Source organism: Heterodontus francisci, chromosome 8 (assembly GCF_036365525.1).
Source record: "Heterodontus francisci isolate sHetFra1 chromosome 8, sHetFra1.hap1, whole genome shotgun sequence".
Taxonomy (NCBI): domain Eukaryota; kingdom Metazoa; phylum Chordata; class Chondrichthyes; order Heterodontiformes; family Heterodontidae; genus Heterodontus; species Heterodontus francisci.
The window spans coordinates 120,695,765-120,707,766 of NC_090378.1; the positions used below are offsets into that span (position 1 = coordinate 120,695,765).

At 42.7% G+C, this 12,002-nt stretch overlaps 1 long non-coding RNA gene across 1 annotated transcript in view; it reads left to right on the top strand.

Moving 5' to 3' along the window:
• Window positions 1–12,002, top strand: part of LOC137373119 (uncharacterized) — a 65,528-nt gene that overhangs the window by 15,611 nt on the left and 37,915 nt on the right. The window contains exon 2 of the long non-coding RNA XR_010975589.1: window positions 7,743–7,971. This is a non-coding gene — a long non-coding RNA (uncharacterized lncRNA). The remainder of the gene's footprint in view (window positions 1–7,742; window positions 7,972–12,002) is intronic.

Consider the following 12,002-nt stretch of genomic DNA (forward strand, 5'->3'; position numbering starts at 1 on the left):
AACTAGTGTCTTATACAAGTTCAACATAACTTCCTTGCTCTTGCACTCGGTGCCCCTATTAATAAAACCCAGGATACTGTATGCTTTATTAACCGCTCTTTCGACCTGTCCTGCCACCTTCAATGACTTATGCACATATACACCTAGGTCCCTCTGCTCCTGCACCCCCTTTAGAATTATACCCTTTATTTTATATTGTGTCTCCATGTTCTTCCTACCAAAATGAATCATTTCACATTTCTCTGTATTGAACTTCATCTGCCACCTATCTGCCCATTCCACGAACTTGTCTATATCCTTTTGCAGTTCTACACCATCCTCTTCACAGTTCACAATGCTTCCATGATTTGTATCATCTGCAGACTTTGGAATTGTTCCCTGTACTTCAAGGCCTTGTTCATTAATATATATCAGGAAAATCAAGGGTCACAACACTGACCCCTGGGGAACTCCACTGCAAACCTTTCTCCAGCCTGAAAAACATCCCTTAACCATTACTCTTTGTTTCCTGTCACTGAGCCAATTCCATATTTTTTAGCTCCCATCCTTTTTATTTCATGTCATATGTTCATTAACGTTTTGTTTGATAATAATTGCTTATGCCTACGATCAGACTTGCATGTTGTTATTGCTTGATGTCAAAAAGGTCATGGAGTTAAGGGACAGTGGTCAGTGGGGCTGGGTTTTCTGCAGTGCCACAGTCTGTGTAGTGGGAGATTGAAAATGGGGTCTCCATCAATAACAATCTGTTTGGGGAGCAATGGTATTATTCAGATGTATCTATGTTCTATAATTTCTCTCTGATGGAAGGTGAGTTACAAAGTCATCTGGCAAAAGGCTAAGAGCAACTCAAGTGAAACATTGCTGAATTAGCATGGCCCTTGCAGCCATGCAAGCCTCCAATTGCTGTGAGACCTGGGATGGTCTTCCTCCAATGCCTGGGCGCCAGGCTCCTCTGGAGCTCCCCCTTTATCGTTCTGCTCGTCCTCATCATCTCCACTGGGGAAGAGTGGCGTTCCAGCTTCTCTTCATCCAGCTCAGGTTTTTTTGTATTATCATATTGTCAGCGCACGGCAAATGACCACCATATAAGACCCCCCCGGCTGTAGAGGCCTGCTACCTGATCCGAACCCAACGGGACCCGACAACATGTATGGGGTTCGGGTTGGGCCGGGCCCATCTTCAGGGTCCGTCTTTCAGACTCTGGTCGGGTAGGGCTGAGTTCAGGTCGAGTCGGGTCGGGTTGGGCCGGACACACATGGTAAATGCTCTGCTGTTAAGTACTGAAATTAAAAAACTTACCTGAACTGGGAGTCTGGGATGAAACTGAGTCTGCGCAGTGAGCAAGTGATGTCACGATGACGTCATCGCACTTGTACTGCAGCTTCTTGCAGGTTCGGTGTCAGGATGGTAAGTAAGGGGATGGTCAGGTCAGGTTCGAGTCGGGTCGGGCCTGGGGCTAAATCGGGGGGACTTGGGTTGGGTTCGGGTCGGGTTCCTTTTTCCCAATCTGAGCAGGCCTCTACCTGGCTGGTTCATACTTGAGTGCACCACCGGAGTGGTCAAGGTAACGGAAGCGCATCTTCAAGGTAACAATAGTCTGTTCAATGCAGGTTCATGCCAGGAAATGGTTTTGGTTGTAGTGCCTCTCTGCATCCGTGGCTGGGTTCTGAATGGGCGCAGGAGTTGTTGCGTGTTCTCTGAGCCTCTATGCTACTGTGCTCAAAGCACTGACCACTCAAGATGGGATAAGCAGTGCAGTAACATGGATTCTTTATTTGAGGAATGTTCTGCATGTACACACAGGTCTTCACTGTCCTGTTACTTAAGTCTGTCCCAACCCAGAAGTCACATGCTGTGTTGCATCACAACTCTTATTCTGCTGGCATGATAACATAGCCACACCTCTTAAATGTGTGCACACAATAGGCACAACCTTTTCGGAATTTAAAACCCTTATCTCCCAGCAGCCACCCACAGAGCCTGGATGTTGGTTTGAGAGGTATTGCACCTGGGACTCTGGAAGAATGAAGGCATCACGACACCTGCCTGGGAACCAGGCGCAGACCTGAAAGATGCATTTTCTGTGGTCATAGACTATCTGGACATTCATTGAGTAGAAGACATTTCTGTTCAGGCATCTGGCTGGCTGGCTGGTTGGTGCCTTGATAGTGTTATCGGTGCAATCGATGACCCACTGGATCTGAAGAATCCATAGATGGCACCAAACCCTAATGTCCTCTTTGCCTGCGTTGGCCCATCTGTCTCAAAATGCATGTAATGTCTCTCCCACCGCCACCACTACACCAGCCCCCAGAATAGGGCATCCATGTCCTGCCTGATAGCATGATGAGATGCCTCCAGCTGCACAGCTGATCGTTTGAAAGACCCAGATGAATAATAGTTTGAGGAATTCAGGTAGGGGACTGCCATGGGGGCCGTGAAGTCTCAGGTCATTGTGGACCAGAGTGCAAACATCCATCTACCTGGATAGGCGCAGCTTCCTACAGTACTGGCACTCTGTCATTTGCAGCCGGCTGACTCTTGCGAGGTACAGCTGATGTCTTGGGTAGTGCCTTCTTCCCACTGCAGCTCCTCTGGCCTCCTGCAGACCAGGAGGATGCATCCTGCTGAAACTCCTCCTCGTTACATTGTCCAGTGTCAGAGTAGCCTGTTGCCATCACAACTCCATCAGCTACAACTTATTCATTCACCAGGCTTCCTCTAATAACCTCTGATGCCCAGTTGATGCCAGAAACCTCACGTCCCTCTCAGAAGTCCAACCACTCTGCTCACAAATGCAAGCCCCTCGGTACCAGCGATGGCAACTCTGTGCCACTGGTTGAAAAGCCAAGCATAAATCTCCATCTTAAATTTGTTGACCATTAGCACTCTATTAGCATTCGAGACTCCCCGCTGTGTTCATGACAACTGCACCCTAACATATCTCAGACCCTCAGTTTTCCCCATGCCCCCCAATTGAAAATCTAAAACAGCTGCTCAAAAGCTTGTTAATGAGCTTCACAATGAGCTCAACAGTCAGTTAATTTGAGGGTTGCCTGCTCTCCTCCAGCCCTCCCTTTGAAAATCATGTTGCGTTCCAGAGATGTTGTGATCTAGTGATGCCATCGAGCATGCTATTTTCAATGCCGCCTGCACCTGTATGTGCCTCAGAGGCAATTGAAAATTCAACACCATGTATCTGGAATTAGACAAAAATCGAGAAGATTCAGTTTTATATTTCAATTTCATCTTCCTCAGCACTGAGCTTCTAGCACATAATAAATCTGTCGCAGAATACTGCTGATCATTCATAACAATTCTGAACTCCAGTGAGAGACTGGAAAGATGTATTTTACAGTTCACAATCTTGCCTGCAGTACAGCGATCCTCGTGTTACCAATTTGGAAATCTCAAGCAGGTGAAATCTTCAGGAGTCCATCCAGTATATGAAATTTACTTGAGTCACTTTCAGTCACAAGACTATTGGTCTTTACCATGCAATATATTTCATGACAAGCAACTGTAAATAGATGCAAAACATGTGGAATCTGCCTTAGCTGTAGTGAGTCTAATTTACATTTCAGTCCTTCACTGAGAAATATTAGTGTTCTCAGCTCTCGCTGTTTTAGCCACCTTTTATAACTGAGGCATCTGCACTGCCACATTTCTGTCCTCTTCCAGACTATTTTTGGTTCATAATTCTTCATTCCTTCGTTTCACCTAATCTCTACAAGGTCCAAACCAACTCACTGCTTTATGAACTGAATGCTCTGCCTGTTGCAAATTGCATGTATTCAAAAAAAATTAAGGTGGTGTCATTCAAGAGAATGGTCGTTTCAATAATTAATGGCCTGCCAATGAAAGTCTGATGTTTTCCAAACCACTTCATTCCATTATTTCAATAACCAGAGAGGGTGTTTGCCATTTTTATTGAAAAGAATTGTTCTTCAAGTCTTTTGCAGGTCAATCGAGCCTAATTGTCTTAATATTTAATTCTGTTTATGAAATTCTACTCATCAAATGTTTAAAAGAATTTATAGCAGAGAAATATCCAATACATAGATAAAAACCTGAATACAGCCAGGCCTAGCCTGAGGATTGAAAAAATAATCTTTATCTTAATTTGTAATTGTAACTCTTGGCGAGCCCCACTATCGAACATAGATGATGGGTATGTATTCAAATACAGATTTGACTTTAGAGCTTTGTCTTGGCCCTGGATATGTTCCCAGTAAAACAACGTAATCACCTACAAGTCATCAGTCACCTCAACAAGAATGGGCTGGCCAGTTTTTAAAAAAGAAGTGAGATTTAATCTTTGGGTATGAAACATCATTTTAGTTTCTTTTATAAATATTATTCAAATCAAAGCATGGTTTAGCTGATGCCATAAGCAAAGCTCAAGTAGTATATGAAAGTTATATTAAATTGGAATTGCAGTGCTAACCTTGAAGGATACTTTCTATTTTACACAAAATATTGTCTCGGGCTGCATTGAGAGGGAGTCTTGCTGAGGCATTCACTAATGAGCAGGAACTGATTGGACAGCACAAAAGGGAGCACAACCATCAATGTATTGTGACAGACTCACTCACTCAATGAATGTCACAGTTCACCTTAAGGTACCTGTCACTTATGTTTTGTTCATAATATTAATGACTGCCCTATATATTTTGGAGCATCATGCTGGTATACATTCATTGTGGAAATGCTGAGAACTCACCTACATCACCTGTCATGGGTTACCTTCACTACCTAATAAATTCATTGCCTCATTTCCATATGGAGCAGGATGTGTCACATGGATCGCCAGTGCAGCTATCAACTTCAATCCTCTGGATGAGGATGTCTGAGCTCAGAGGTCTGTAAATACTAATAATTATGTCTTACATTACTGAACAAAAACAAATTTGCATTTAATGATTCCACTTTAGGATTGTTTGGATATCTGCTAATTCTAACACTGGAGGGTAGTAATCTCAGTTCTACTTTTAGTATTTATTGTGCTGAAGATTTTTAACGAGACAATAGTGAGTCCTTTCTAAGGGCAGTAACTTTTCTTGCATTTACTATTTTAAAATTTATTGGGATAATAGATCACAGATTAAGAGCTCAGTTTTACAAACAATGATGTTGTCTTAATGTCAGTTTGGGACTGTTGGTAGCATTTTTTTGTGGGTTGAATCCTCTGTATGGAGTTCAGCATATAATTCAAGCCGACACAAATTGACTGCCAGATCTGCCTACGTAAATGGCTGCGATTTGAAAGCAATCCATTAGTTATAAAATGTTTCAGGATGTCATGAAGCAGCAAAATCAGCCAACAATACAATTTTGTTTCTTAACACAACAGAACATGCCAAATTAATTCATTGAAAGTCTGGGAACTACTCCACCATTATAGGAACACCAACACAGAATTCCATTATTCTAGCACCAATAAAATGCCTCCATTGTATAAAACATGGAAATCTAGACCAAAGCATACCTGTTGAAGAAATGTGATTGTCGAAGAAATTCTCCGGACTCAGACCTTGAGCATTAACAAATTTTATTGCATGATATCATGGGGAGCACACCTTTCCTAATCAGGGTCCGGTGCGACTCCAAAGCGCTCCAGATCTCCGCGGATTTATATAGTACAACAGATGCCGAGCTGACAGTTTCCCAATTAGTTACAAAACTACAAGATAGACACAGGACGGCCTTCGTGACTATACACCATGTAGAATCCGAGGTCAGCTTCGCATGAGGCTGTACATAATAAGCTATTATTTTCCTTAAGTTAGTGCGTACTCCAGATACCACATTTGCCCGTTGATAACGTCTGTGTGGGTTGCTGCAGACAAACGAGTCATTAAAGCAAAGAGCTGTAGACCCCAAGGTCAGCAAAACTGCTACCACAATTCCACATTCATAAATTTAATCAAGATAAGAGAGATACATTTTAATGGTTGAAAATTAGAGGGAGAGAGTGTGAGAGAAAGAATACAATGTTACAAATTCAAAGCAAAATCAACTTATTCACTTATTTACTAATAATTGGTAGTATTTAAAATACTTTATTCCAATCGTAGAAACGGTCACTCATTTGGATTTCTTGAGTGGAAAGATTGTTTCAAACCTTTTGAAAAACTTTAGTTTGGTTAGAGCTTAGGGATTCGAATTACAGCAGCCTTCGGAACACCAGCTTTGAATATGATCAAGCTAGTGGTGGTAAGAGATAGATAGATACACATAGATATGGGGAAGGAGAGTAGATGGGGATACAAGGAAAATTGAGGAGATGCCAAAGGCAACAGCAAATTAAGCCAGACATTTCAGCATGGGCTGGGGGCAGACATTACAAAATAGGGAATGTGGAAGTTGGCCACGCAAGAAGTTTGAAATCAGATTGTTCAGATCACCACTTAGGTGAATAACTTTTGGAATCTTACACTAAAATGGAGGGGTTGGGGTGGGGGGCGGGTGGTGGTGGTGGTGCAAGAGGGTAGGGCAGGATTGAAAATCATACTGACCGCACCAGATATTCTTTGGATATGCCCACTGTCATTTTCTAGATGACGAGAAATACATTTTTAAAAAAAACTTAGTGGTGAACATTGGTACAAATCAGGAAGCTGTACAAAATGCGAGTCAGGCCACAACTGGAGTACTGTGTACAATTCTGGGCACCACACTATAGGAAGGATGTGATTGCCCTGGAGAGGGTGCAGAGGAGATTTACCAGGATGTTGCCTGGGCTGGAGCATTTCAGCTATGAAGAGAGACTGAAAAGGCTCGGGTTGTTTTCCTTAGAGCAGAGAAGGCTGAGGGGGGGACATGATTGAGGTATGCAAAATTATGAGGGGCATTGATAGGTTAGATAGGAAGAAACTTTTTTCCCTTCGCCGAGGGGGTCAATAACCAGGGGGAATAGATTTAAGGGAAGGGGCAGGAGGATTAGAGGGGATTTGAGGGAAAAAAATTTCACTCATAGGGTGGTTGGAATCTGGAATGCACTGCCTGAAGAGGTGGTAGAGGCAGGAACCCTCACAACATTTAAGAAGTATTTAGATGAGCACTTGAAATGCCATAGCATTCCAGGCTGGTGCCAAGTGCTAGAAAATGGGATTGGAATAGTTTAGTGCTTGATGGCCGGCACAGATACGATGGGCCAAAGGGCCTGTTTCTGTGCAGTATAACTCTGTGCCTCGAAGAAGAAAAAAAGACCTTGCAGATGAAGAATGAAAATAGTTCACAATATTTTGTAAAGAGCATCTGGACTATTGAAGTGTGTGTGGCTTTGTTACTCTGTTCTGATCAGCTGATGGAAAAACATGGCAACGCTGCTGTTACCCAATCACTGGGCTTGATTTCCAGGATACGGCTATCAATAATGGTCAGGTAGTCTGGTTCAGGTAGGTGATCTCTCAATGCATGAAACATGCAGATGTGAGTGGTTATGAGCAGCGAACTCAAGCTATTTACATATGACTGGCTGGTTTGGCCATGTCTGTTTGTGTATTCACATGCTTTCCAGTAAGAACTTGTTTACTGGTCAACCTTTTGTTGAACTGCCTTTCAAAAAAAACACCCAAAGTTCAGCCCTTCAGTTTTAAAAGATAGATTCCAAGTGTAAACAATAAATATGGACTCATAACAATATACAAAATAAGAGTTCAATATAAAGCTGAACATGAATTCAAATCAAGTGCAACATCAATGGCAATGATAAACTTTTTCCTAATTTCTTGCAGTTGTCCTTCGTTGAAGGCAAGTCTGATTCAGTGCATGCAGAAGAGATTAAACCACTGGAATAATAAGAGAGAAGGCAGGAAAAGTCTGCTGAAGCATTCAAAGGCCAATCGAAACACGTTTGTTGAAGTATTCATCGTCTAGCCAGTGACTGGATGGCAGACGGTTCACTTGTTACAAAGGACCATGGAAGAACCCGAGCCAATTCAATCGCAATTTGTCGACACAATCGTACGTAACAAAGGTTTATTTTCTCTTTCAACTGATTCACAAACACACAGTCTTCATCAAGTCTTTGGCTAGCCTGCAGACACTGGTGACGGTTCAATCCTCCATCCTGTATAAAGCCCTGCCTTGTTTTGAAAAGGCTGATGTGCAAAACATATCAACAGCAGACAAGCATTGCATTAGAGTTTGGGGTTCGGTTAATGCTCTCCATGTTGTCTAGTAATTTAAGTAGAATTCTGCCAAGGTGATTTATTCACATATATTCCAGGGTTTTCAATACTGAATAGTCGTCACAACTGCATGAAAGGTTACTCTCCTCATCGTGTAATCTTGCTTAGTCAGTGCATTCACTGTTCCCTTTTTGGGTGCTTTGGGTAGTGTCAAGCATGACTGAGTTTGCAGCTTAACCGGTTTGTCTGAGTTTTGATTTCTCAGAACAAAGCCAAAATTTGCAGGATGCCGACCATAAAACATATTGGCATTGTCCAGGATCACCAACACTGAAAAGCAGAGGAAATGTACATTGTTATTTACACATTCGTTCTGATAGTTTTAATTGGATGAAGCATATAACTGTAATCCAGATCTAGAAATATGAATGGCTAGGAGTAATAGGACTGTAATTTGCTACAAGGTTCAGATGGTAGAACAAATCACAGGAGAAAAGTTTGTGCATTTGCACCATTGTTGGATAGGCTGAATAGCTGAAAAAAAATGTTTTTTTCATCCATTCTCGGGATATGAGTATTGCTGGCAAGGCCAGAATTTATTCCCTGTCCCCAGTTATCCCTGAGAAGATCGGTGCTGGCTGCCTTTTTGTCACAGTTTGATAGAATTGAGTGTTAAGGGTCAGCCCTGCATGGGCCAGGCCAGGTAAGGATGTCAGGTTTCTTTTCCTAAAGAACTTTCGTGAACCAATTGGGTTTTTACTCTGATCCAACAGCTATATGGTCACTTTTGCTGATACCAGTAGTGAAGTTTCATGCTAGGTCCCCACCTGCCAAGAATGAGGCACATTAATTTTGTCATGAACATTGAATTTAATCTGTTACTATAGTTGAGAAAGGACATGTTAAACTCATCAGCCGTGGCTGGAGAAGATATTTGCAAATTAACAGACAGTGTTTCAAAGGACAAAGCAGCCACTCCCTGACACATTCAACCCACAATGGACTTTTGATCACCAGACATTGAAGGTGAGGGCGCTCACATTCCAGGTTGATTGCTAAGATGACCAAATATACAAACGGACATGGTCAAATCAGCTAGTCACATGACTAACCTGCTGGGAAACCTGAGGTTTTGAATTTAAAGTCATAGAGTCAGAGTTATACAGCACAGAAACAGGCCATTTGGCCCATCGTGTCTGTACCGGCCATCAAGCACCTATCTATTCTAATCCCATTTTCCACCACTTGGCCAGTAGCCTTGTATGCTATGGCATTTCAAGTGCTCATCTAAATACTTCTTAAATGTTGTGAGGGTTCCTGCCTCTAACACAGCTCGGGCACTGTTCCCGATTCCAACCACCCTCTGGTTGAAAAACATTTTCCTCAAATCCCCGATAAACCTCCAGCCCCTTACCTTAAATCTATGCCCCCTGGTTATTGACCCCTCCACTAAGGGAAAAAGTTTCTTCCTCCCTATCCTATCAATGCCCCTCATAATATTGTATACCTCAGTCAGGTTCTCCCCTCAGTCTTCTCTGCTGTAAGGAAAACAACCCTAGCCTATCCAGTCTCTCTTCATAGCTGAAATGCTCCAGCCCAGGCAACATCCTTGTGAATCTCCTCTGCACCCTCGCCAGTGCAATCACATCCTTCCTACAGTGTGTTGCCCAGAACTGTACACAATACTCCAGCTGTGGCCCAGCTAGTGTTTTATACAGCTCCATCATAACCTCTCTGCTCTTATATTCTATGCCTCAGCTAATAAAGGTAAGTATCCTGTATGCCTTCCTAACCACCTTATCTACCTGTGCTGCTGCCTTCTATGGACAACTGCACCAAGGTCCCTCTGACCCTCTATACTTCCTAGGATCCTACCATCCATTGCATATTCCCTTGCCTTGTTAGTCCTCCCAAAATGCCTCACACTTCTCAGGATTCAATTCCATTTGCCACTGCTCTGCCCATCTTACCAGCCCATCTATATTGTCACGTATTCTAAGGCCTTCCTCCTCACTATTTACGACGCCACCAATTTTTGTGTCATCTGTGAACTACTGATCATACTTCCTATATTCACGTCTAAATCATTAATGTACACTACAAACAGCAAGGGTCCCAGCACTGATCCCTGTAGTACACCACTGGTCACAGGCTTCCAATCGCAAAAGCAACCCTTGACCATCACCCTCTGCCTCCTGTCACTAAGCCAATTTTGTATCTAATTTGCCAAATTGCCCTGGATCCCATGGGCTCTTACCTTCTTTACCAATCTCCCAAAAGCCTTACTGAAGTCCATGTAGACTACATCAACTGCTTTATTCTCATCTACACATCTAGTCACCTCCTCGAAAAATTCAATTAAGTTTTGTCAGACATGGTCTCCCCCGACAAAGCCATGCTGACTATCCTTGATTAATCTCTGCCTCTCCAAGTGGAGATTAATCCTGTCCCTCAGAATTTTTTCCAATAGTTTGCCTATCACTGATGTTAGAATCACTGACCTGTAATTACATGGTTTATCTCTGCTACCCTTCTTGAATAATAGTACCACATTTGCTGTCCTCCAGTCCTCTGGAAATTTGAGTCAGAGCCCCTGCTATCTCCACCATTGCCTCACTTAACAGCCTGGGATACATCTCATCTGGGCCTGGGGATTTATCACTTTTAAGCATGCTAAAACACCTAATACTTCCTCCCTTTCAATGCTAATTTGTTAAAGTACATCACAATCCCCCTCCCTGATCTCTACACCTACATCGTCCTTCTCCAAAGTGAATAGAGATGAAAGATAATCATTTAAAACCACAGCTGTGTCCTCCGGCTCCACACACAGATTGCCACTATGGTCCCTAATGGGCCCTACTCTTTCCCTGGTTACCCTCTTGCCCTTAATATACTTATAAAACACCTCGGGATTTTCCTTTATCTTGCCCTCCAGTGTTTTATCATGTCCCCTTCTCGCTCTCCTAATTACTTTTTTAAGTACCCCTCTACACTTCCTATACTCCTCTAGGGCCTCCTCTGTTTTCAGCGCTCTGAATCTGCCATAAGCCTCCTTTTTTTTCCTTATCCAATCGTCTATATCCCTTGAGATCCAGGGTTCCCTGGACTTGTTGGTCCTATCCTTTACCTTTGCGGGAACATGTTGGCCCTGATCTCTCACTATTTCCTTTTTGAATGACTCTCACTGGTCTGATTTATACAAACGGATTGGGCAGAAGGTCTGTTGCTCTTGGACTGAGAAGATCTCTGTCCTGTCTGCTGCCATCTCTTTTTCACAAGCCTCTGAATCCACTGAAGACATATGAACCCCAAGGGAGAAAAGCATCCTCCAGCAAACAAGGTTTAAGAATACTGGGTCCCAACAAAAAGCAAGATCTACCTGCAGTCAAGGATTCTGCAGTGAGCTCGAAGAACCGTAACAACAACTCGTCAGATATTGCCTCAAACTTTTCCACTTTAGTTTTCTTCTCTTTTTTGTCTCTATTTGCATGTGTGTATTGCGTATGCATGCAAGCATGCAGCATATATCCGTAGGTGTCAACCGAATTAGAGTTTAAGTTTAATAAATTTCAACTTTTCTTCTTTAAACCTAAGAAAGCCTGTTTGTGTTGGTTTCTTTGTCTTACAATTGGAAAGCAGTGAACAAGGATTCACCAAGGGTGAACTAAAATCATGGTGTGTTTAAAATTAAACCCTGTTATGTTCAGACCTGGTGAAGTCTGAAAGGGAACCCTAGACCCCTTTCTCACCTGGTCACAACAGAAGACTAAATGATGGTATTGTGTAATCACTGCAAAACATTGCCAAACACCATCCTTCCTTTATTGTTGGGTCCGAATCCTGAAATTCCCAACCCAATAC